The sequence below is a fragment of the Oncorhynchus tshawytscha genome, linkage group LG06 (genome assembly GCF_018296145.1).
Source record: "Oncorhynchus tshawytscha isolate Ot180627B linkage group LG06, Otsh_v2.0, whole genome shotgun sequence".
NCBI lineage: Eukaryota > Metazoa > Chordata > Actinopteri > Salmoniformes > Salmonidae > Oncorhynchus > Oncorhynchus tshawytscha.
The window spans coordinates 22423256-22449344 of NC_056434.1; the positions used below are offsets into that span (position 1 = coordinate 22423256).

A 26089-nucleotide genomic window follows, 5' to 3' on the forward strand; every position below is an offset into this window, starting at 1 on the left:
CAAGTTATGTTGACATATGACTCGTTTTACTGTGGATATAGATACTTTTGTACCTGTTTCCTCCAGCATCTTCACAAGGTCCTTTGCTGTTGTTCTGGGATTGATTTGCACTTTTCGCACTAAAGTACATTCATCTCTAGGAGACAGAATGAGTCTCCTTCCTGAGCGGTATGACGGCTGCATGGTCCCACGGTGTTTATACTTGCGTACTATTGTTTGTACAGATGAACGTTGTACCTTCAGATGTTTGGAAACTGCTCCCAAGGATGAACCAGACCTGTGGAGGTCTAAAATTTCTTCTGAGGTCTTGGCTGATTTATTTTTATTTTCCCATGATGTCAAGCAAAGAGGGACTGTGTTTGAAGGTAGGCCTTGAAATACATCCACAGGTACACCTCCAATTGACTCAAATGATGTCAATTAGCCTATCAGAAGCTTCTAAAACCAAGACATCAGTTTCTGGAATTTTCCAAGCTGTTTATTAAAGGCATAGTCAACTTAGTGTATGTAATCTTCTGACCCACTGGAATTGTGATACAGTGAATTATAAGTGAAATAATCTGTCTGTAAACAATTGTTGGAGAAATGACTTGTGCCGTGTACAAAGTACATGTCCTAACCGACCTGCCAAAACCATAGTTTGTTAACAAGAAATTTGTGGAGTGATTGAAAAACAAATTTTGATGACTCCAACCTAAGTGTATGTATACTTCCGACTTCAACTGTACCAATGAATTGGGCATTACAGGCTGGTTTAATCAGACTAGGTGACACCCAGAGTTCTAAAGCTAGGATTGTTCATGTTCAAGTCTTATGAACAGAATCATTTCAGAAGAGATTTACTAGCTCAAACGAAGTTCTCTTATGCCAATTATCTAAAATGGATTCATGGTAACACTAAAGGACAGGATTGACATGAATGAATGTACCCAGATAATTGCACCTTGAGGGATAATACATATTTATTGTTAGCAGTAGCTCAACTCAAATCAAAGTGTATTGGTCAAATACACATGGTTAGTGGATGTTAATGTGAGTGTAGCGAAATGTTTGTGCTTCTAGTTCCGACAGTGCAATGATATCTAACAAGTAATCTAACAATTCCCCAACAACTACCTAATACACACAAATCTAAAGAGATGAATATGTACATATAAATATATGGATGAGCGATGGCCGAGTGGCATAGGAAAGGTGCAATAGATGGTATAATGGTATACTGTATGTACAGTAGATGTTATACATTATGTACATATGATATGAGCAATGTAAGAAAGGCAAACATTATGAAAGTGGCATTATTTAAAGAGGCATTAGTTAAAGTCACTAGTGATCAATTCATTAAAGTGGCCAGTGGTTGGGTCTCAATGTAGGCAGCAGCCTCTGAGTTAGTGATGGCTGTTTAGCAGTCTGATGGCCTTGAGATAGAAGCTGTTTTTCAGTTTCTCGGTCCCAGCTTTGATGCACTTGTACTGACCTCGCCTTCTGGATGGTAGAGGTGTGAACAGGCAGTGGCTCGTGTGGTGGTTGTCCTTTTTGGCCTTCCTGTGACATCGGGTGCTGTAGGTGTCATGGAGGGCAGGTAGTGTGCAGTCTGCACCACCCTCTAGAGAGCCTTGCGGTTGAGGGCGGTGCAGTTTCCGTACCAGGCTGTGATACAGCCCGACAGGATGCTCTTGATTGTGCATCTGTAAAAGTTTGTCAGGGTTTTGGGTGACAAGCCAAATTTCTTCAGCTTCCTGAGGTTGAAGAGGAACTGTTGCGCCTTCTTCACCACACTGTCTGTGTGTGTGGACCATTGAAGTTTGTCTGTGATGTGTACGCCGAGGAATTTAAAACTTTTGTCCTTCTCCACTGCTGTCTCTTCGATGTGGATAGGGGAGTGCTCCCTCTACTGTTTCCTGAAGTTCACAAGCATCTCTTTTATTTTGTTGACATTGACTGAGAGGTTGTTTTCCTGACACCAAACACAGAGTGCCCTCACCTCCTCCCTGTAGGCTGTTTCTTGTTGTTGGTAATCAAGCCCACTGCTGTTGTGTTGTCTGCAAACTTGATGATTGACTTAGAGTCGTGCATAGACACGCAGTCGTGAGTGAACAGGGAGTACAGGAGGGGGCTAAGCACACACCCTTGTAGGGCCCCAGTGTTGAGGGTCAGTGAAGTGGAGATGTTGTTTCCTACCTTCACCACCTGGGGGCGGCCCATCAAAGTCCAGGCCCCATTTGCACAAGGCGTGTTGAGAGGATACTATGGTCTTGAACGCTGAGCTGTAGTCAATGAACAGCAGTCTTACATTGGTTGTCCAGATGGGATAGGGCAGTGTGATGGCGATTGCTTTGTCTGTGGACCTGTTGGGGCAGTAATGAAACTGAAGTGGGTCTAGGGTGGCCGATAAGGTGGAGGTGATATGATCCTTGACTAGTCTCTCAAAGCACTTCTTGATGACAGAAGTGAGTGCTACGGGGCAGTAGTCATTTAGTTCAGTTATCTTTGGCTTCTTGGGTACAGGAACAATGGTGGCCATCTTGAAGCATGTGGGGACAGCAGACTGGGATAGGGAGAGATTGAATATGTCCGTAAACATACCAGCCAACAGGACGCGGTAAGGGATGCCGTCTGGGCCGGCAGCCTTGTGAGGGTTAACACGTTTAAATGTCTTACTCGCGTTGGCCATGGAGAAGGAGAGCCCACAGTCCTTGATAGCCAGTTGGTCTGCGCATGCTCTGAGGACGTGGCTAGGGATGCCGTCTAGTCCAGCAATCTTGCAAGGGTTAACACGTTTAAATGTTTTACTCACATCGGCCACGTAGAAGGGGGTGCAGTCCTTGTTAGCGGTCTGCGACAATGGCACTGTATTATCCTCAAAGCGGGCAAAGAGGGTGTTTAGTTTGTCTGGAAGTGTGTCATCGGTGTCCGTGACGTGGCTGGTTTTATTTTTGTAGTGATTTCCTGTAGGCCCTGCCATATACCTCTGGCTGTATTATCGGTGGGGATGTACTGTAGCATGTAGTCATTGAGCAAATGCAATGCCAAAGCATAAGTATTCTGTTAGAAAACATGAAAGGACACTGAAACAAGGCATTTTGTGTTCCCTTCTCTGAACAGTGAGAAAGGTTGTTGATATTTATTTATTCAAAACAGTAGGCATTCATTGCATTTTGAAATCCTGTGAAGTTTAGCAAGACTTAAGTGTTGCTTGAGGGTTTTCTGAACTGGGAAGAGAGGGGTGGATATGCTAAAATATACATAAGTGAAGATCCAGGATTGCTCAATTATGAAGCAGCTTATGAAAACACCTGTAACAACTCTGATGCTGCATTTCAATTAGAGAGCAACCTCCCTGTGAATGCTAACATGCTATTAGGGCCATACACAGACCATTTCATGTAGCAGTTTGGAAGTACGCAGCCTGAAAGTAGTTGGGTATAGTACTTTATTATTTGGTAACACCTGTAGTCAGGAGTACATTTGTGTGGGGGTTACAAGGGACATCCTGGTGCAGAGTGCCACCATCTCAGGATGGAAAACAGCATATAGTGGGAATTGATTACATGGAAAATCAACGAGTTTTATGAACAGTGCCATCCCAATCTAACATGCAGGACAAGCCCACATCCTTGTACACATAAAATAATATATGAAAAAGGAATGTGATATTTGCAGTCTCTTGTAAAACCCTAAGGAAATTAAAGTATGTGTTGGAGGGAGGGTGATCTTGGATGATATTGGATATCAGCGATGATGAAGGGCAGCAGGTGGTCTGTCCAGACGGCTGAGAGGCAGGTGGGATCGTCTCCTGGCAGAAGACTCACCTTCCACCTGCCCAGAGGACTTGCTATGCTGCCTGGCGATGCCAGCCTGTGCCCTTCATTGGCTGCCTTTGGAACTCCTCCTAAAGCTTCTGGGCTGACAGCCACACAGGCAGATTAGAGGTGAGGGTAAATGTGTCTGTAATGAGCTAAAAACAGAGTTGCAACAACCTTGTGGACATACTGTCACTCTGAGTGTCAGGTTGAGAGATTGGTGAGTACGTTGGTGTTATTATTTGGACGGGTATAAGGATGAGTGGACATCTAGATCGAATATTCCCACTTCCACTACTTAAAAAGTGGCCGGGGACAATACTTCTGTTTTTAAACTTTCCTTTCAGCTAAAAAAAAGAATCTGTTAAATCTACAGTTTGCATTTATTTTCCCTGAGGGGCCAGGACTGAGCTGGAAATATCTCTGTTGTGGTCCGCTTCCACACCTGTCACTCCCAGCCTAATGGGTCATGCTAATAGCTTCTCGCTGTAGCAGAGCAAACGTTACAGGATAAGACCCTTGTATCCTGGGAAAGAGAGGGTTGCAAGGCAAACCATTATAAATAGAACTCTAAATAATTGATTTAGGCAGACAACATATTCAGCAGAGCGAGGTTATTGTTACTGTTGCCTTCACTGGGCTAGCTTTAGGGTCTTTATATTGGTGCTCATGAAGGAGGGATTCTATATACAAGTGAAAATACAGAATGGGTCATTTGATGCAGCATACTGCAAGAGTAAGTGTTTTGAATCCTAAAGTAAAATAAAAAATATCGACCGAACTGTGCTTCCAAAAAACCTTGCATTAAATAATGAATCTTAGCTTTCAAGAGAACATATTTCTTGCATTGTTGTTGCTACAGCCTGTGAAGTGGACACCTCCTTCTACTACTTGGCTGACTTAGCTGTGCCTATTACCTCTTCTATTAACGTTCTCATCAGACTAACCACATCAGAAAAAGGATGAAATTCTGGAATAAATCCCCACTGCTCTTAATCTAACTCTAATTACGATCATAAGATGATTTTGTCTACTTCAAAGCCCTCTGGAATGTCTGCATTAGAGGTGTGACAAATCAGGACGGCAGGCTGAGGCACTCAATTAATCCCTGTCCCTGTACTTATGGAACCAACCAGTAGTCAATGTAAATTAAAAAGTAATTTATTCAAACACTTTAACAGAGTGAATTTATGACAAACCTTTCTACCAGTATTAGGCACAGAAATTCAGTTCACAAGGAGGCCTTATTACAGTCCTTGAAGGCACCCCCCACATGGAAAAGTAACTGTAGTTTAAAAGTGAGTCTTTATCATTAAAAAAAAAATCCCCCCCCTATGGGGCTTCTGAAGAAAAAGGTTGTAGCTTCTGGGCGGCTATCATTCCACAAATAAACTCCAGATATAAACCAAATTCACCCCTGGAAAAATCCCAATATCAAAGCTTAGTACCCTCATTGACATATTATCAAATGTATAGTGCCAAGGTTGTATAACTAAAACACACATCAACCACAATGTACCCAGTGGGTACAGATGCAATTTCAACATCTAGTTTTGATTTTAAATTTGGTTGAGTTGTCAACAAATGTGAATTCAACTTGAAATCAACAAGAAATGTCACCATGTCCATTGGATTTAGGTTAAAAGGTGGGTGAAAAAAAAGACAATTCCCCTACGTTGATTACTTTTTGCTAATCCAAATCAGTTTTCCATGTTTCCAATGTAATCACATTTAATTTGGGGGTTGAAATGACATGGAAACAATCTTGATTAAACCAGTGAGTAATGGGTATCGTTTCATACCTTCAAGAAATGCTTCAATGATAAGAGGTCAACAATAGCAAATTGTGCTGTGGTGTTGACAGGAGTCCCAGGCTGAATTGTTTCATAGATACAAAGTAAATACAGTACAACTGCTTATACTTTAACATGTACTTCCCCTGAAAGTTAGATGATACGTGTTGTGTTTCTTTGATATACAGTATCTCATTGTTTTAAAGAGTTGACCTGCAATGTAGTGTAGGGCTGCTTGTTGGATCTGAGTGTCTGCTGAGGCTCATTAACAGTGTGTGCTGAGAGCCTACAGCAAAGCGCTAACAAACAGCACCACATTTTATGATGGAAGGGATAGTGTTCCTGCTTACTGTAGTTAATTAATTGAAATTTACAAAAAACAATCACCCCTTAAGACCACATCGCCTGGGTTCAAAGCTGGAATGATCTAATAGGGGATCCCTCAAATAATAAGACATTTAAAAATGGCCTCAGTTTGAAATACTGAGCAATAATACCCAAATCGGTTGTCTGTCTATAAAGGGTCTGTTTCTCTCCATGGTCATGAATAAGACTGTTAGGAAGCATGGTATGGATGTCTCCTTGTGATGTGAGGGAGAAGATCCAGCAAATGGCATCCCTCTTGGAGGACCTTGTGTTCTGCCGTTGGACCCCTCAGATAATCTGGAACAGTCTTTACCTCCGATGGGGTGTTTGGCGTAACAGCTATAGCTGGGCGACCCTGGCGGAACCAAACCCTTCACTCGCTTGACACATCTCGTTGGTCTACAGGCAGGCAAGCCCCAGCAAGCCTCTGCTAGTCACTATGGCCGGAAACATGTGACATCTGTGAACAGAGAGGCGGATGGATACACAGTGAAACCAAAGTCTCATGTCTCAGAGGCAAAACACTGAAATAGACAAAACGGCGCCAATGAGGAATACAGACTCAACACAACTTATTGGTTTATTCAGATCCCCATTAGAAGCAGCAGCTATTCTTCCACAGATACACTGATAGACAAGAACGGTCACACAAATGTAAAATACAACGATATACAAACAATACAACTAAATACAACTAAATAATGTGTAGACTGTTAGTGTGTGCATAATTTCAGTCCCTATTGTGCCATGAGATGTTTTATACATTTTTAATGGTCATTGTGCTTGAGTAATTGGAGATGGAAGGGAGTTCCATGCGATCATGGCTCTGTATAGTAAATACTGTGTGTTGGCATGAATTCGTTTTGGACTTGGACTGTGAAGAGACCCCTGGTGGCATTTATTGTGGGGTCTATATGGGTGTCTGAGCTGTATGTTATTTGATTATGCAGACAATCTGGAATTTTCATCACAGTAATATTTCTCATAAAACTAGGAGAAGCAGTTCATCTCTCGTCAACCCTCAGGGCTCCTGAGTGGCGCAGCGGTCTAAGGCACTGCATCTCAGTGAAAGCGATGTCATTACAGTCCCTGGTTTGAATCCAGACTGAATCACATCTGGCCGTGATAGGGAGTCCCATAGGGCGGGGCACAATTGACCCAGCGTCGTCCAGGTTTGGCCATGGTACGCCGTGATTGTAAATAAGATACATGTAAATAAGAATTTGTTCTTAACTGACTTGCCTAGTTAAATAAAGGTCAAATAAAGCAGGAATGTCTGGCATGCATATTGTTAATGTTAGTTCTGTATGTGCAATTAAACCCCCTGTAGGTTTAAGTCCTTAGATCACAATATCTACTAAGCTAACGTATGGAATTGTTATAAGTTGTTCATAAAATGATTCATTTAGCCATTTGATTTAGAATTTTTTAGGACCTATGTAGGTATCAAAAAAACATTTAATATTGAATATAGCCTTAAAAAAACCTGTAATATCCTATGCTTCACGGAATTGTGGCTGAATGACGACATGGATATTCAGCTAGAAGGATACACTCTGCACCGGCAGGATAGAACAGCACACTCCGGTAAGACGAGGGAGGGGGGCGGTCTGTGCATATTTGTAAACAACAGCTGGTGCACGAAATCTAAGGAAGTCTCTAGATTTTGCTCGCCAGAAGTTGAGTATATTGTGATAAACTGCAGGCCACACTACTTGCCTAGAGAGTTCTCCGCTATACTTTTCGTGACTGTTTATTTACCACCACAGACAGATGCTGGCACTAAGACCGCACTCAGTCAGCTGTATAAGGAAATAAGCAAACAGGAAACCACTCACCCAGAGGCGGCGCTCCTAGTGGCCGCAGACTTTTAATGCAGGGAAACTTAAATCAGTTCTACCAAATCTCTATCAACATGTTAAATGTGCAACCAGAGGGAAAAAATTATAGATCACCTGTACTCCACACACAGAGACGCGTACAAAGCTCTCCCTCGCCCTCCAGTTGGTAAATCCGACCACAACTTTATCCTCCTGATTCCCGCTTACAAGCAAAAATGAAAGCAGGATGCATCAGTGACTCGGTCTATAAAAAAATGGTCAGATGAAGCAGATGCTAAACTACAGGACTGCTTTGCTATCACAGACTAGAACATGTTCCGGGATTCTTCCAATGACATTGAGGAATACACCACATCAGTCACTGGCTTTATCAATAAGTGCATTGAGAACATTGTCCCCACAGTGACTGTACGTACATACCCCAACCAGAAGCCATGGATAACAGGCAACATTCGCACTGAGCTAAAGGGTAGAGCTGCCGCTTTCAAGGTGCGGGACTCTAACCCGGAAGCTTACAAGAAATCCCGCTATGCCCTGCGACAAACCATCAAACAGGCAAAGCGTCAATACAGGGCTAAGATTGAATCATACTTCACCGGCTCTGACGCACGTCGGATGTGGCAGGGCTTGAAAACTATTACAGACTACAAAGGGAAGCACAGCCGCGAGCTGCCCAGTGACACGAGCCTACCAGACGAGCTAAATCACTTCTATGCTTGCTTCGAGGCACGCAACGCTGAGGCATGCATGAGAGCATCAGCTGTTCAGGACGACTGTGTGATCACACTCTCCGTAGCCAATGTGAGAAAGACCTTTAAACAGGTCAACATACACAAGGCTGCGGGGCATGACGGATTACCAGGACATGTGCTCCGGGCATGTGCTGACCAACTGGCAGGTTTCTTCACTGACATTTTCAACATGTCCCTGATTGAGTCTGTAACATGCTTCAAGCAGACCACCATAGTCCCTATGCCCAAGAACACAAAGGCAACCTGCCTAAATGACTACAGACCCATAGCACTCACCTCCGTAGCCATGAAGTGCTTTGAAATGATGGTAATGGCTCACATCAACACCATTATCCTAGCTCAGCGTTCAACACCATAGTACCCTCAAAGCTCATCACTAAGCTAAGGATCCTGGGACTAAACACCTCCCTCTGCAACTGGATACTGAACTTCCTGACAGGCCACCCCCAGGTGGTGAGGGTAGGTAGCAACACATCTGCCACGCTGATCCTCAACACTGGAGCTCCCCAGGGGTGCGTACTCAGTCCCCTCCTGTACTCCCTGTTCACCCATGACTGCATGGACAGGCACGACTCCAACACCATCATTAAGTTTGCTGACGACACAACAGTGGTAGGCCTGATCACCGACAACGACGAGACAGCCTATAGGGAGGAGGTCAGAGACCTGGCCGGGTGGTGCCAGAATAACAACCTATCCCTCAATGTAACCAAGACTAAGGAGATGATTGTGGACTACAGGAAAAGGAGCACAGAGCACATCCCCATTCTAATCGACAGGGCTGTAGTGGAGCAGGTTGAGAGATTCAAATTCCTTGGTGTCCACATCAACAACAAACTAGATTGGTCCAAACACACCAACACAGTCGTGAAGAGGGCACGACAAAGCCTATTCCCCTCAGGAAACTAAAAAGATTTGTCATGGGTCCTGAGATCCTCAAAAGGTTCTACAGCTGCAACATCGAGAGCATCACTGCCTGGTACGGTAATTGCTCGGCCTGCGAGCGCAAGGCACTTCAGAGGGTAGTGCGTACTGCCCAGTACATCACTGGGGCAAAGCTGCCTGCCATCCAGGACCTCTACACCAGGCGGTGTCAGAGGAAGGCCCTAAAAAGCCACAGACTGTTCTCTCTACTACCGCATGGCAAGCGGTACCGGAGTGCCAAATCTAGGACAAAAAGGCTTCTCAACAGTTTTTAACCCAAGCCATAAGACTCCTGAACAGGTAACCAATGGTTACCCGGACTATTTGCATTGTGTGTGTCCCCCCAACCCCTCTTTTACTCTGCTACTACTCTCTGTTAATCTTATATGCATAGTCACTTTAACTATACATTCATGTACATACTACCTCAATTGGCCTGACCAACCATTGCTCTAACTGGGCTATCTACATTGTGTCCCACCACCCGCCAACCCCTTTTTACGCTTCTGCTACTCTGTGTTCATCATATATGCAGAGTCACTTTAACAATACCTACATGTACATTCTACCTCAAGCCTGACTAACAGGTCTGTATTTAGCCTTGCTACTCTTTTTTCAAATGTCTTTCTACTGTTGTTTTATTTCTTTACTTACCCACACACACCTTTTTTTGGCACCATTGGTTAGAGCCTGTAAGTAAGCATTTCACTGTAATGTTTACACCTGTTGTATTCGGCGCACGTGACAAATAAACTTTGATTTGATTTACTGCTAGAGCCCATAGAAACGCATTGAATAATTCATAAATAGCAAAACACAGTCAAATAAATAAATAATACGGAACAAGATTTTGAAGTGTCTGTCCTATATCCGAGAGATATAATAAAACTCAGGTTTGGTCACATTATTTTTGGCTCATTTTACCCCATATGCACTTTTTGCAATTTTTACAGCCAGGTCCTGGGTTACCTTCAGATGAATCCCCTGAAGCTTGTGTACGTCGTAGAGCAGATCAACCAACATCTGCATGCATCTTTTGCCTGCTTACCTCGGTTTATTTAAATTTAAAAAATAAAAAACCTTGCCGATGACAAGCATACCCATAACATGATGAAGCCACCACCACGCTTGGAAATATGAAAAGTTGTACTCAGTGATTTTACCCAAACATAAGGTTTTGTATTCAGAACATAAAATTAATTTCTTTGCCACATGTTTTGCATTTTTACTTTAGTGCCCTATTGCAAACAAGATGCATGTTTTGGAATATTTTTATTCTGTACAGGCTTCCTTTTCACGCTGTCATTTCGGTTAGTTTAGAAATTACAATGTTGTTAATCCATTCTCCATTTTGTCATATCCCAGCCAATTTTACTCTAACTGTTTCCTTCCTCTTCGGTAACTGAGTTAGGAAGGACACCTGCATCTTTGTAGTGACTGGGTGTATTGATCCACCATCCAAAGTGTAATTCATAACTTCATGCTCAAAAGGGATATTCAATGTCTGCATTAATTTTTAGCTGCCCTTTGTGAGGCATTGGAAGACCTCCCTGGTCTTTTGTGTTTGATACTCACTGCTCGACTGAGGAACCCTACAGATAATTGTATGTGTGGGGTACATACAGTTGAAGTCGGAAGTTTACATACACTTAGGTTGGAGTCATTAAAACTCGTTTTTCAACAACTCCACAAATTTCTTGTTAACAAACTAGAGTTTTGGCAAGTCTGTTCGGACATCTACTTCGTGCATGACACAAGTAATTTTACCAACAATTGTTAACAGACAGATTATTTCACTTACAATTCACTGTATCACAATTCCAGTGGGTCAGACGTTTACATGCACTAAGTTGACTGTGCCTTTAAATAGCTTGGAGTTTACAGGTTTTTGTTCCAGCCCTTTACCAACACCTCATTCAACTAATTGTGGTCTAAATGTAAGACTTTCACACAGTGCAATCCCCCAGAAGTCACATCTGTATTTTAGAATGAGCGTCATAAATTACAATGACCTGAACAATCTGCATGACAAACAATAACCTGGATGAATCTATTTCTATATCAAATAAAAGTTTATTGGTCACGTCACAGATTAGCAGATGTTATAGCTGTGCAGCGAAATGCTTATGCTTCTAGCTCCAGCAGTGCAGTAAGTATCTAACATTCTGATGTTGCACACCCCTGAAACAAATCCTGGGATATGGTGATTGTCCTGGTGGCTGGGGGGTTCTCAAGTTCTTTACATCTGCCCAGGTGTCAGGGTGGGATATCCTTCAACCTGGAACAAGCACAGATAAGAGGGGAGATATTAACCTGGCCTGACTGAAACATGGCTTAAGCCTGATGAATATACTGTGTTAAATGAGGCCTCACCTCCTGGTTACAGTAGTGACCATATCCCCCACACATCCCGCAAAGGCAGAGGTGTTGCTAACATTTACGATAGTAAATTTCAATTTACAAAAAAACCTGAAATGTTCGTCTTTTGTGCTTCTAGTCATGAAATCTATGCAGCCTACTCAATCACTTTTTATAGCTACTGTTTACACGCCTCCTGGGCCATATACAGCGTTCCTCACTGAATTCCTATCGGACCTTGTAGTCATAACAGATAATATTCTAATCTTTGGTGACTTTAATATTCACATGGAAAAGTCCACAGACCCACTCCAAAAGGCTTTCGGAGCCTTTATCATCGACTCAGTGGGTTTTGTCCAACATGTCTCTGGACCCACTCACTGTCACAGTCATACGCTGGACCTAGTTTTGTCCCATGGAATAAATGTTGTGGATCTTAATGTTTTTCCTCATAATCCTGGACTATCGGACCACTATTTTATTACGTTTGCAATTGCAACAAATAATCTGCTCAGACCCCAGCCAAGGAACATCAAAAGTCGTGCTATAAATTCACAGACAACACAAAGATTCCTTGATGTCCTTCCAGATTCCCTCTGTCTACCCAAGGACGCCAGAGGACAAAAATCAGTTAACCACCTAACTGAGGAACTCAATTTAACCTTGCGCAATACCCTAGATGCAGTTGCACCCCTAAAAACTAAAAACATTTCTCATAAGAAACTAGCTCCCTGGTACACAGAAAATACCCGAGCTCTGAAGCAAGCTTCCAGAAAATTGGAACGGAAATGGCGCCACACCAAACTGGAAGTCTTCCGACTAGCTTGGAAAGACAGTACCGTGCAGTACCGTAGAGCCCTTACTGCTGCTCGATCATCCTATTTTTCTAACTTAATTGAGGAAAATAAGAACAATCCAAAATTCCTTTTTGATACTGCCGCAAAGCTAACTAAAAGCAGCATTCCCCAAGAGAGGATGACTTTCACTTTAGCAGTGATAAATTCATAAACTTCTTTGAGGAAAAGATTATGATTATTAGAAAGCAAATTACGGACTCTTTAAATCTGCGTATTCCTTCAAAGCTCAGTTGTCCTGAGTCTGCACAACTCTCCCAGGACCTAGGATCAAGAGAGACGCTCAAGTGTTTTAGTACTATATCTCTTGACACAATGATGAAAATAATCATGGCCTCTAAACCTTCAAGCTGCATACTGGACCCTATTCCAACTAAACTACTGAAAGAGCTGCTTCCTGTGCTTGGCCCTCCTATGTTGAACATAATAAACGGCTCTCTATCCACCGGATGTGTACCAAACTCACTAAAAGTGGCAGTAATAAAGCCTCTCTTGAAAAAGCCAAACCTTGACCCAGAAAATATAAAAAACTATAGGGCTATATCGAATCTTCCATTCCTCTCAAATTTTAGAAAAGGCTGTTGCGCAGCAACTTACTGCCTTCCTGAAGACAAACAATGTATACGAAATGCTTCAGTCTGGTTTTAGACCCCATCATAGCACTGAGACGGCACTTGTGAAGGTGGTAAATTACATTTTAATGGCATCGGACCGAGGCTCTGCATCTGTCCTCGTGCTCCTAGACCTTAGTGCTGCTTTTGATACCATCGATCACCACATTCTTTTGGAGAGATTGGAAACCCAAATTGGTCCCACGGACAAGTTCTGGCCTGGTTTAGATCTTATCTGTCGGAAAGATATCAGTTTGTCTCTGTGAATGGTTTGTCCTCTGACAAATCAACTGTAAATTTCGGTGTTCCTCAAGGTTCCGTTTTGGGACCACTATTGTTTTCACTATATATTTTACCTCTTGGGGATGTCATTCGAAAACATAATGTTAACTTTCACTGCTATGCGGATGACACACAGCTGTACATTTCAATGAAACATGGTGAAGCCCCAAAATTGCCCTTGCTAGAAGCATGTGTTTCAGACATAAGGAAGTGGATGGCTGCAAACGTTCTACTTTTAAACTCAGACAAAACAGAGATGCTTGTTCTAGGTCCCAAGAAACAAAGAGATCTTCTGTTGAATCTGACAATTAATCTTAATGGTTGTACAGTCGTCTCAAATAAAACTGTGAAGGACCTCGGCGTTACTCTGGACCCTGATCTCTCTTTTGAAGAACATATCAAGACCATTTCAAGGACAGCTTTTTTCCATCTACGTAACATTGCAAAAATCAGAAACTTTCTGTCCAAAAATTATGCAGAAAAATTAATCCATGCTTTTGTCACTTCTAGGTTAGACTACTGCAATGCTCTACTTTCCGGCTACCCGGATAAAGCACTAAATAAAATTCAGTTAGTACTAAATATGGCTGCTCGAATTCTGATTAGAACCAAAAAATTTGATCATATTACTCCAGTGCTAGCCTCTCTACACTGGCTTCCTGTCAAAGCAAGGGCTGACTTCAAGGTTTTACTGCTAACCTACAAAGCATTACATTGGCTTGCTCCTACCTATCTCTCTGATTTGGTCCTGCCGTACATACCTACACGTACGCTACGGTCACAAGACGCAGGCCTCCTAATTGTCCCTAGAATTTCTAAGCAAACAGCTGGAGGCAGGGCTTTCTCCTATAGAGCTCCATTTTTATGGAACGGTCTGCCTACCCATGTCAGAGACGCAAACTCGGTCTCAACCTTTAAGTCCTTACTGAAGACTTATCTCTTCAGTGGGTCATATGATTGAGTGTAGTCTGGCCCAGGAGTGGGAAGGTGAACGGAAAGGCTCTGGAGCAACGAACCGCCCTTGCTGTCTCTGCCTGGCCGGTTCCCCTCTTCCCACTGGGATTCTCTGCCTCTAACCCTATTACAGGGGCTGAGTCACTGGCTTACTGGGGCTCTCTCTTGCCGTCCCTGGAAGGGGTGCGTCACCTGAGTGGGTTGATTCACTGATGTGGTCATCCTGTCTGGGATGGCGCCCCCCCTTGGGTTGTGCCATGGCGGAGTTCTTTGTGGGCTATACTCAGCCTTGTCTCAGGATGGTAAGTTGGTGGTTGAAGATATCCCTCTAGTGGTGTGGGGGCTGTGCTTTGGCAAAGTGGGTGGGTTTATATCCTTCCTGTTTGGCCCTGTCTGGGGGTGTCCTCGGATGGGGCCACAGTGTCTCCTGACCCCTCCTGTCTCAGCCTCCAGTATTTATGCTGCAGTAGTTAATGTGTCGGGGGGCTAGGGTCAGTTTGTTATATCTGGAGTACCTCTCCTGTCCTATTTGGTGTCCTGTGTGAATCTAAGTGTGCGTTCTCTAACCATGCCCCTCGGAGGACCTGAGCCCTAGGACCATGCCCCAGGACTACCTGACATGATGACTCCTTGCTGTCCCCAGTCCACCTGGCCGTGCTGCTGCTCCAGTTTCAACTGTTCTGCCTTATTATTATACGACCATGCTGGTCATTTATGAACATTTGAACATCTTGGCCATGTTCTGTTATAATCTCCACCCGGCACAGCCAGAAGAGGACTGGCCACCCCTCATAGCCTGGTTCCTCTCTAGGTTTCTTCCTAGCTACCGTGCTTCTACACCTGCATTGCTTCTACATTGCTTGCTGTTTGGGGTTTTAGGCTGGGTTTCTGTACAGCACTTTGTGACATCAGCTGATGTAAGAAGGGCTATATAAATAAATTGGATTAAATTTGATTGATTAGTTAGTTTAGTTGTTCATCGTAGCTTTCACGTCTGACATGTACGAGATTCTTTTTAACGCGTAAATTCAGATGGCGACACTTGCTTCGCCCTCATGTTGGTGCTAGCAAGCAGGCTAGGTATAAGCCAATCCAGTAGGATCTGGAAATTATATTGAGCTTCGATTGGTTAATAGCAAAAGGAAGTATTTGCATAAATTTCAGCTTTCCCCCAACTATGGCCCCGCCCTGTTTATGTCCCTCTCCCATTTTCGCCGCTCGCGTCGTCCAACAGTTCCATCGCCCACTTCGCTTCAGTCATTAAAAATGGGCTCCTGTTATTTCATCGTCCCCAACGCGGATCTTGTGTTAGCTAGCTTGACAACAGGCTGATAAACACCAGTGACTCAACATTGGAAATAATATGAAATAATTTTAACATTAACATAATTTGGTGAATAAATGTTTTACAGTTGGAAGTGTTATTACTTATCCTTTTGGATTTCTCTCTCCAACGAGGGGACTTATGTCCGCCAGCAAGCAGGAGGATGAATACAAACTCGACAACCCAACCTTCATCAAATATACAAGCCCTTATTAAGATAGAAGGGGTGAGGGTAGTCACTAGTTACCACAGCCACAAAGTATGAGTTTCAGCTGAACCCAACCTAGTTCTACAATATATTTACCTTTTCAATGCACTCACTGTTCCAAAATGTGACTGACCAGTTCAAATCAGTCTTATGTAGCAACATTTGAAATTGAATAAAAGTAGAGACTCAGAGATACAAAATGGTATAGCATACACTGCAATTAGGAACAATGGGCAAGTAATTCTGCTTTGAAAGTTGATCAACTTGTAAACTCACTTTTAAGAAAAGGACCAATTGGGAGTTCTCGCTTGTCTACACCCATTCAGCATTGTTCACACCCTCTTAAACCAGCCCCACCCATCTCTTTAAGGATTCACATGAGGTCATGTGTTAAAACAGTGAGTAGTGTAGTAAAGACTAAGACTAAAAAGGTAATAGTAGCCTACAATAAGGAACAAATCCAGGTAAACAGTGTGCAGATAAATATTATAGACACAGAACAAATTCATGTGAAGGGACGGTTCACTCATCTTTGAATGAAGGGAAAGGAATGATCGTAGACACACCCTCTTCAACATGGATACTGCAAACAGACGAAATTCATGTCTTATCTTAAGTTGACACGGGGAAGAAAAAAAGTGACATTTTAGATTTTTTAAATGATTTTGATCAATGTTGAGCTCACCCGTGATGTGATTCATTGTAAATAGTAATTGCCATTAGCCAATTCATATTATGGTTTGTCAGCCGAAAGTTACCCAAATATGACCGTTGTGTTAAGTAAATCTTTCCTCAGATAACGCTAAGAATAATGTAGCATACATTTTCCGGTTTGGATGATTGTGTTATGCGGACACAGCTTCTGAGGATGTCTGAACATTGCATGCATCCCAAAATAAACTGGTCACATTTAGGACATTACGTTTCGAAACAATGTTCTAAATAAGCGTTCTAATCACACAAGTTTGAGAGTATGCTGCAGGGACCACTGTATAATGAACACACCCGTGTTAATGACATTGCTAACCTTAAATGAAGCCCAAAAAGCAAATTTTTTATGAATGTTTACGATAGCCAATTCTGACTGTGGCAACCAGGGGAGAGAGAGCTGAATGTTGCGAGGCTTTCTGGCAAATGTAGGAAACTGCAAAGGCAGAGGAAGCTTGGAGAGGATTGCACAATCTTGGAGGGTAAAGGAAAATGCTGTTTTATAAAATAAACAGTAAGATATTAAGTGATTTAGCGGGTGTATTTTCACTACAGTACATGTAACGATGCTTGTAATGTATTCAATAAAATAAAAATATTTTCCTATAAATATCAGCAATCAAACAATTTCAGAGCACACCGGTGTACTGGCTATCCAGATATCTAGGAGAAGGATAAATCTACAGAAAGTATGGAGGGCTGTTATTTTCATGTCATTCAAATCTGTTCGCACACAAGAATAAAGCCATAAGGTTTCCCTCACGTTGGCATATTTATTGGAAAACAGCAGCATGATACGGATCTGACTTTTCTGCTGCAATTCTAATTACCGCAACGCGTCCAGCTCTGTCTGAATGTATGTTGTAATGTTGTAATTTAAAACAGAGTAAAATTTAAATATCCTGAAAAAAATAAATGGATGTTATAATAGATGTTTTTAAATGATAAATTATTAACCGAATATTCATGTATAAAAATGAAAAAATGGTGGAAAAAGTGTCCATGACTGATGTTCTCATCCTACGCAACATTTGGACTGTTTACACAGAGAATTTTAAATAACGTTTGATTTTGAATGAAGCAACAAATCTGCCAGTACCTTCAAGATGGCTACCAGGTAAGCAGATCTTTATATTTCTCCAGTTAAAAGTTAAACAATCTCGTCAGACTGCGTACACGACAGTATTGATTATCATTACCGATACAGGTAGTTTCCCACATTTAGAAAAACGTTACGTTTTTAAATCTATGAAAATATAATTAATTAATGTCTAATTATGTACATTGAGTGATAAAAATGTGCTTAGTCATCATGTCTTCTCCATTGTTAGCAAAACATGCTAAGGTTCCTTATCCTCCGCAACACCATTCTCACTTACCACTGCAATTTAAGGCTAGTTGTGGTAGAGAGAACTTCTGTTTCGGTAATGAGAATTGAATCATACAGACTATTTAATATATATATAATGAACTATTAAATTTAAATATTATTTACAAACTGTTGATATTTTTCTTTATGTCCTGTTTAATTGCAGACAATCAGCAAGTGACAAAAAGAAAGCTTTACTGTAGGCTGACAAAAGCTGAGAAAGCTTACACCAACCCAGAACTGCAGGAAGAGTACAGAAAGAAGACCAAATCAAATCAAATCAAATTTTATTTGTCACATACACATGGTTAGCAGATGTTAATGCGAGTGTAGCGAAATGCTTGTGCTTCTAGTTCCGACAATGCAGTAATAACCAACAAGTAATCTAACTAACATTTCCAAAACTACAGTCTTATACACAGTGTAAGGGGATAAAGAATATGTACATAAGGATATATGAATGAGTGATGGTACAGAGCAGCATAGGCAAGATACAGTAGATGGTATCGAGTACAGTATATACATATGAGATGAGTATGTAAACAAAGTGGCATAGTTAAAGTGGCTAGTGATACATGTATTACATAAGGATGCAGTCGATGATATAGAGTACAGTATATACGTATGCATATGAGATGAATAATGTAGGGTAAGTAACATTATATAAGGTAGCATTGTTTAAGTGGCTAGTGATATATTTACATCATTTCCCATCAATTCCCATTATTAAAGTGGCTGGAGTTGAGTCAGTGTCAGTGTCAGTGTGTTGGCAGCAGCCACTCAATGTTAGTGGTGGCTGTTTAACAGTCTGATGGCCTTGAGACAGAAGCTGTTTTTCAGTCTCTCGGTCCCAGCTTTGATGCACCTGTACTGACCTCGCCTTCTGGATGATAGCGGGGTAAACAGGCAGTGGCTCGGGTGGTTGATGTCCTTGATGATCTTTATGGCCTTCCTGTAACGGGTGGTGTAGGTGTCCTGGAGGGCAGGTAGTTTGCCCCCGGTGATGCGTTGTGCAGACCTCACTACCCTCTGGAGAGCCTTACGGTTGTGGGCGGAGCAGTTGCCGTACCAGGCGGTGATACAGCCCGCCAGGATGCTCTCGATTGTGCATCTGTAGAAGTTTGTGAGTGCTTTTGGTGACAAGCCGAATTTCTTCAGCCTCCTGAGGTTGAAGAGGCGCTGCTGCGCCTTCTTCACGATGCTGTCTGTGTGAGTGGACCAATTCAGTTTGTCTGTGATGTGTATGCCGAGGAACTTAAAACTTGCTACCCTCTCCACTACTGTTCCATCGATGTGGATAGGGGGGTGTTCCCTCTGCTGTTTCCTGAAGTCCACAATCATCTCCTTAGTTTTGTTGACGTTGTGTGAGGTTATTTTCCTGACACCACACTCCGAGGGCCCTCGCCTCCTCCCTGTAGGCCGTCTCGTCGTTGTTGGTAATCAAGCCTACCACTGTTGTGTCGTCCGCAAACTTGATGATTGAGATTCAGTCGTGGGTGAACAGGGAGTACAGGAGAGGGCTCAGAACGCACCCTTGTGGGGCCCCAGTGTTGAGGATCAGCGGGGTGGAGATGTTGTTGCCTACCCTCACCACCTGGGGGCGGCCCGTCAGGAAGTCCAGTACCCAGTTGCACAGGGCGGGGTCGAGACCCAGGGTCTCGAGCTTGATGACGAGCTTGGATGGTACTATGGTGTTGAATGCCGAGCTGTAGTCGATGAACAGCATTCTCACATAGGTATTCCTCTTGTCCAGATGGGTTAGGGCAGTGTGCAGTGTGGTTGAGATTGCATCGTCTGTGGACCTATTTGGGCGGTAAGCAAATTGGAGTGGGTCTTAGGGTGTCAGGTAGGGTGGAGGTGATATGGTCCTTGACTAGTCTCTCAAAGCACTTCATGATGACGGAAGTGAGTGCTACGGGGCAGTAGTCTTTCAGCTCAGTTACCTTAGCTTTCTTGGGAACAGGAACAATGGTGGCCCTCTTGAAGCATGTGGGAACAGCAGACTGGTATAGGGATTGATTGAATATGTCCGTAAACACACCGGCCAGCTGGTCTGCGCATGCTCTGAGGGCGCGGCTGGGGTTGCCGTCTGGGCCTGCAGCCTTGCGAGGGTTAACACGTTTAAATGTCTTACTCACCTCGGCTGCAGTGAAGGAGAGTCCGCATGTTTTCGTTGCAGGCCGTGTCAGTGGCACTGTATTGTCCTCAAAGCGGGCAAAAAAGTTATTTAGTCTGCCTGGGAGCAAGACATCCTGGTCCGTGACTGGGCTGGATTTCTTCTTGTAGTCCGTGATTGACTGTAGACCCTGCCACATGCCTCTTGTGTCTGAGCCGTTGAATTGAGATTCTACTTTGTCTCTGTAGCCTTGCAGAGGGAATAGCTGCACTGTTTGTGTTCGGTCATGTTACCAGTCACCTTGCCCTGATTAAAAGCAGTGGTTCGCGCTTTCAGTTTCACGCGAATGTTGCCATCAATCCACGGTTTCTGGTTAGGGAATGTTTTAATCGTTGCTATGGGAATGACATCTTCAACGCACGTTCTAATGAACTCGCACACCGAATCAGCGTATTCGTCAATATTGTTATCTGACGCAATACGAAACATATCCCAGTCCACGTGATGGAAGCAGTCTTGGAGTCAGCTTGGTCGGACCAGCGTTGGACAGACCTCAGCGTGGGAGCCTCTTGTTTTAGTTTCTGTCTGTAGGCAGGGATCAACAAAATGGAGTCGTGGTCAGCTTTTCCGAAAGGAGGGCGGGGCAGGGCCTTATATGCGTCGCGGAAGTTAGAGTAACAATGATCCAAGGTTTTTCCACCCCTGGTTGCGCAATCGATATGCTGATAAAATTTAGGGAGTCTTGTTTTCAAATTAGCCTTGTTAAAATCCCCAGCTACAATGAATGCAGCCTCCGGATAAATGGATTCCAGTTTGCAAAGAGTCAAATAAAGTTCGTTCAGAGCCATCGATGTGTCTGCTTGGGGGGATATATACGGCTGTGATTATAATCGAAGAGAATTCTCTTGGTAGATAATGCGGTCTACATTTGATTGTGAGGAATTCTAAATCAGGTGAACAGAAGGATTTGAGTTCCTGTATGTTTCTTTCATCACACCATGTCTCGTTAGCCATAAGGCATACGCCCCCGCCCCTCTTCTTACCAGAAAGATGTTTGTTTCTGTCGGCGCGATGTGTGGAGAAACCCGCTGGCTGCACCGCCTCGGATAGAGTCTCTCCAGTGAGCCATGTTTCCGTGAAGCGGTTAGGGGTTGGAGAAGTTACAGCAAGAGTAATTAGCATATAGGTCTACAGGAAGCCTATGCCCTCACAGTGTCTATAAGAAGTCAATACCCTACAGTGTTTAGAACAGGCTGACCACCTGATATGAGAGTGCAGCAAGGAGCAAAGGTAAGTTGCTAGCTAGAATTAAACTTATAAAAAACAATCTTAACATAATCACTAGTTAAACTAGTAATATCATCAACCATCTTTAGTTAACTAGCTTGTCCTGTGTTGCAAATAATCAATGTGGTGCCTGTTAATTTTATCATCGAATCACAGCCTACTTCCATCTTCACCAAACAGGTGATGATTTAACAAAAGCGCATTCGTGAAAAAAGTGCAATCATTGCACCAATGTACCTAACCATAAATGCCTTTCTTAAAATCAATACACAAGTATATATTTTTAAACCTGCAATATTTGTAAAAGACTCATGTTAGCAGGCAATATTAACTAGGGAAATTGTGTCACTTCTCTTGTGTTCAGTGTAAGCAGAGTCAGGGTATATGCAGCAGTTTGGGCTGCCTGGCTCGTTGAACTGTCTGAAGACCATTTCTTCCTAAAAAAAGACCATAACTAATTTATCAGAATTGTACATAATTATGACATAACATTGAAGGTTGTGCAATGTAACAGCAATATTTAGACTTCTGGATGCCACCCGGTCGATAAAATACAGAACGTATCCGTATTTCACTGCAAAAATAAAAGTTTTGTTTTCTAGATGAGTTTCCGGATTTGACCATATTAATGACCTAAGGCTCGTATGTGTGTTTATTATATTATAATTAAGTCTATGATTTGATATAGCAGTCTGAGCGGTGGTAGGCAGCAGCAGGCTCGTAAGCATTCATTCAAACAGCACTTTCCTGCGTTTCCCAGCATCTATTCGCAATGCTTGAAGCGCAGCTCTGATTATGACTTCAAGCCTATCAACTCCCGAGATTAGGCTGGCAATACTATAGTGCCTATAAGAATATCCAGTAGTCAAAGGTATATGAAATACAAAATGGTATATAGAAATAGTCCTATAATAACTACAACCTAAAACTTAACTGGAAATATTGAAGACTCATGTTAAAAAGGAACCATCAGCTTTCATATGTTCTCATGTTCTGAGCAAGGAACTTAAACGTTTGCTGGCACATTGTACATTTACTTTCTTCTCCAACATTGTTTTTGCCTTATTTAAACCAAATTGAACATGGTTTATTATTCATTTGAGACTAAGTTGATTTTATTAATGTATTAAAATAAGTGTTCATTCAGTATTGTTGTAATTGTCATGAAAAGAGAAAAAAATAAAGTTATACTTATAAAACGGCCGATTAATCGGAACCGGCTTTTTTTTGGTCCTCCAATAATTCGGTATCGGCGTTGAAAAATCATAATTGGTCGACCTCTAGTGACAATAACAAGCTATTTAGAAATGCATAGTCTTTCATTGTATGTAGCAATGTCACAGAATTTAATACAATTTTAGACAAAGCCTTTTAATTAAAATAGGCATTTATGTACTCAAATTAGTCTCGCAAGTAAATCAAATACTAACGTCCGTTTGGGTATGCGAATAACTGCCCATCCCTACTTAAACAGCGTCGAACAAGAGACTACGATGAGTTTAGCTTTTTCTGTTGATGAAATAGGTTAAAGCACTTTAGAGGATAATATTTATGAATAATCCTGCAGATTTAACCTTCAAAGTTAGTAGACTGTCAGACGCTGGACTGCATTCCTTTACATTCTAAATTAGTAAAAGGCGGAGGACAGGCAATTACCTTTTAACTTGTTCTGTATCAGCCTACTATTGTGTAAGGCTCTCAGACAATATGGAACATGCCCTGGAAGTTGGTACCAATAAGGTTTGCTTAACAAGTCTCAATGCTTTGTATTCTTAACATCTCTGCACATCCTGCTTTCACACCCCACACAGTGTGGAAGAAAGGCAATTTTCTTTAAAGAAGAAACAATAGCGGATTTGGCATTTCACTGGTTCATGGTAATTGTATGATGAAGGATCTCAGCCTCCTATTACAGTGTAATGGCTCATGATATCCTTATCTGGACACCGGTCTAGACTGGAGCAGAATGAACATAGCTCTGCTGCATAATGCGATAAGTTTTGAAATTTCAGGGCGGGTAGGGATAGCAACGAGCCAGTGGATTTCAGGAAAGGGAAGTTCAGTGCAATGCCATGTCAGCCTGTTCAGACTACTGCCAATATACACTGCTCAAAAAAATAAAGGGAACACTAAAATAACACATCCTAGATCTGAATGAATTAAATATTCTTATTAAATACTTTTTTCTTTACATAGTTGAATGTGATGACAACAAAATCACACAAAAATCAAATTTATCAACCCATGGAGGTCTCGATTTGGAGTCACTCAAAATTAAAGTGGAAAACTTTACACTCCTGGCTGATCCAACTTTGATGCAATGTCCTTAAAACAAGTCAAAATGAGGCTCAGTAGTGTGTGTGGCCTCCACTTGCCTGTATGACCTCCCTACAACGCCTGGGCATGCTCCTGATGAGGTGGCGGATGGTCTCCTGAGGGATCTCCTCCCAGACCTGGACTAAAGCATCCGCCAACTCCTGGACAGTCTGTGGTGCAACGTGGCGTTGGTGGATGGAGCGAGACATGATGTCCCAGGTGTGCTCAATTGGATTCAGGTTTGGGGAACGGGCAGGCCAGTCCATAGCATCAATGCTTTCCTCTTACAGGAACTGCTGACACACTCCAGACACATGAGATCTAGCATTGTCTTGCATTAGAAGGAACCCAGGGCCAACCGCACCAGCATATGGTCTCACAAGGGGTCTGAGGATCTCATCTCGGTACCTAATGGCAGCCAGGCTACCTCTGGCGAGCACATGGAGGGCTGTGCGGCCCCCAAAGAAATGCCACCCCATACCATGACTGACCCACCGCCAAACCGGTCATGCTGGAGGATGTTGCAGGCAGCAGAATGTTCTCCACAGCGTCTCCAGACTCTGTCACGTGCTCAGTATGAACCTGCTTTCATCTGTGAAGAGCACAGGGCTGTAAGCACAACCAACCTGTGGACGTCGGGCCCTCATGGAGTCTGTTTCTGACCGTTTGAGCAGACACATGCACATTTGTGGCCTGCTGGAGGTCATTTTGCAGGGCTCTGGCAGTGCTCCTCCTGCTTCTCCTTGCACAAAGGCGGAGGTAGCGGTCCTGCTGCTGGGTTGTTGCCCTCCTACGGCCTCCTCCACGTCTCCTGATGTATTGGCCTGTCTCCTGGTAGCGCCTCCATGCTCTGGACACTACGCTGACAGACACAGCAAACCTTCTTGCCACAGCTCGCATTGATGTGTCATCCTGGATGAGCTGCACTACCTGAGCCACTTGTGTGGGTTGTAGACTCCGTCTCATGCTACCACTAGAGTGAAAGCACCGCCAGCATTCAAAAGTGCCCAAAACATCAGCCAGGAAGCATAGTAACTGAGAAGTGGTCTGTGGTCACCACCTGCAGAACCACTCCTTTATTGGGGGTGTCTTGCTAATTGCCTATAATTTCCACCTGTTGTCTAGTCCATTTGCACAACAGCATGTGAAATTTATTGTCAATCAGTGTTGCTTCCTAAGTGGACAGTTTGATTTCACAGAAGTGTGATTGACTTGGAGTTACATTGTGTTGTTTAAGTGTTCCCTTTATTTTTTTGAGCAGTGTACTTAGGGCAGGCTGAACAAGCAAAGCCCCCTATTCTGGGGAGAGGAAGCTGTGTTTAATGTATGTAGATTTGTGAGGGAGAGTCTAGTGCTCTCTATGTTCCCTGTGTCTAGCTACCAGCTGCATGGCGTTACAGTTGGAGCACCAGTACATTGGGCCAAAACACCATGTTTCCTGCGACAGTAACATGTGCCACAGGGAGATAAGATTAATATCCACAAAATCTGATGTAGTGCCTCTGCAACAGCCACACAAATTAGCTGGTTTAGCTGATCTAGGCACAGTCACAATGCAGCTACCCAATACAATCCCTCTGGACTGGAGGTAAGAGAAGCAGTAACATAAGTGTACCATGCTTTCAAACACAATGTCACGTGGTGGGACTGGGACACACATGGAGCTGCAATTTTGCTTTAAAAGCAGCAATATGCAAATTTTTGGGCATCCCGACCAAATTCACATAGAAGTGTTATAGATCTTTAATTCTCATTGAAAGCAACATAAGCACAATATCTATTGCCATTTCTATGCTTCCCGTTAAATCTAGTTTGAGTCTTAATCTGGCTTAAAAAACTGAAAGTAAAAACAGCTGGAAAATATATTTCACAGCAGTTTACATGGTGCATATCAAATGTCACATACACATGGTTGGCAGATGATAATGCGAGTGTAGCGAAATGCTTGTGCTTCTAGTTCCGACAATGCAGTAATAACCAACGAGTAATCTAACCTAACAATTTCACAACAACTATCTTATACACACACACGTGTAAGGGATGAAGAATATGTACATCAAAATACATGAATGAGTGATGGTACAGAACGGCATAGGCAAGATGCAGTAGATGGTATCGAGTACATTATATACATATGAGTAATGTAGGGTATGTAAACATATTAAGTGGCACTGTTTAAAGTGGCTAGTGATACATTTTTTACATCAATTTCTCCATTATTAA

The 26089-nt window shown here is 42.8% G+C and overlaps 1 protein-coding gene across 5 annotated transcripts in view; it reads right to left on the minus strand.

The window, feature by feature from the left end:
* Window positions 1-4948: 4948 nt before the first annotated feature.
* The window catches only part of LOC112252250 (kelch-like protein 25), a 35889-nt gene continuing 14748 nt past the window's right edge, over window positions 4949-26089 (minus strand). For 3 of the 5 annotated variants that reach the window (XM_024423327.2, XM_024423329.2, XM_024423323.2), the window contains exon 3: window positions 11295-11757. The gene's annotated coding sequence lies outside the window, so the exon portion shown is untranslated. Of the gene's footprint in view, window positions 6423-11294; window positions 11758-26089 lie in introns of those variants that run through there. The other 2 variants (XR_002953821.2, XM_024423324.2) reach the window with 2 other exon arrangements.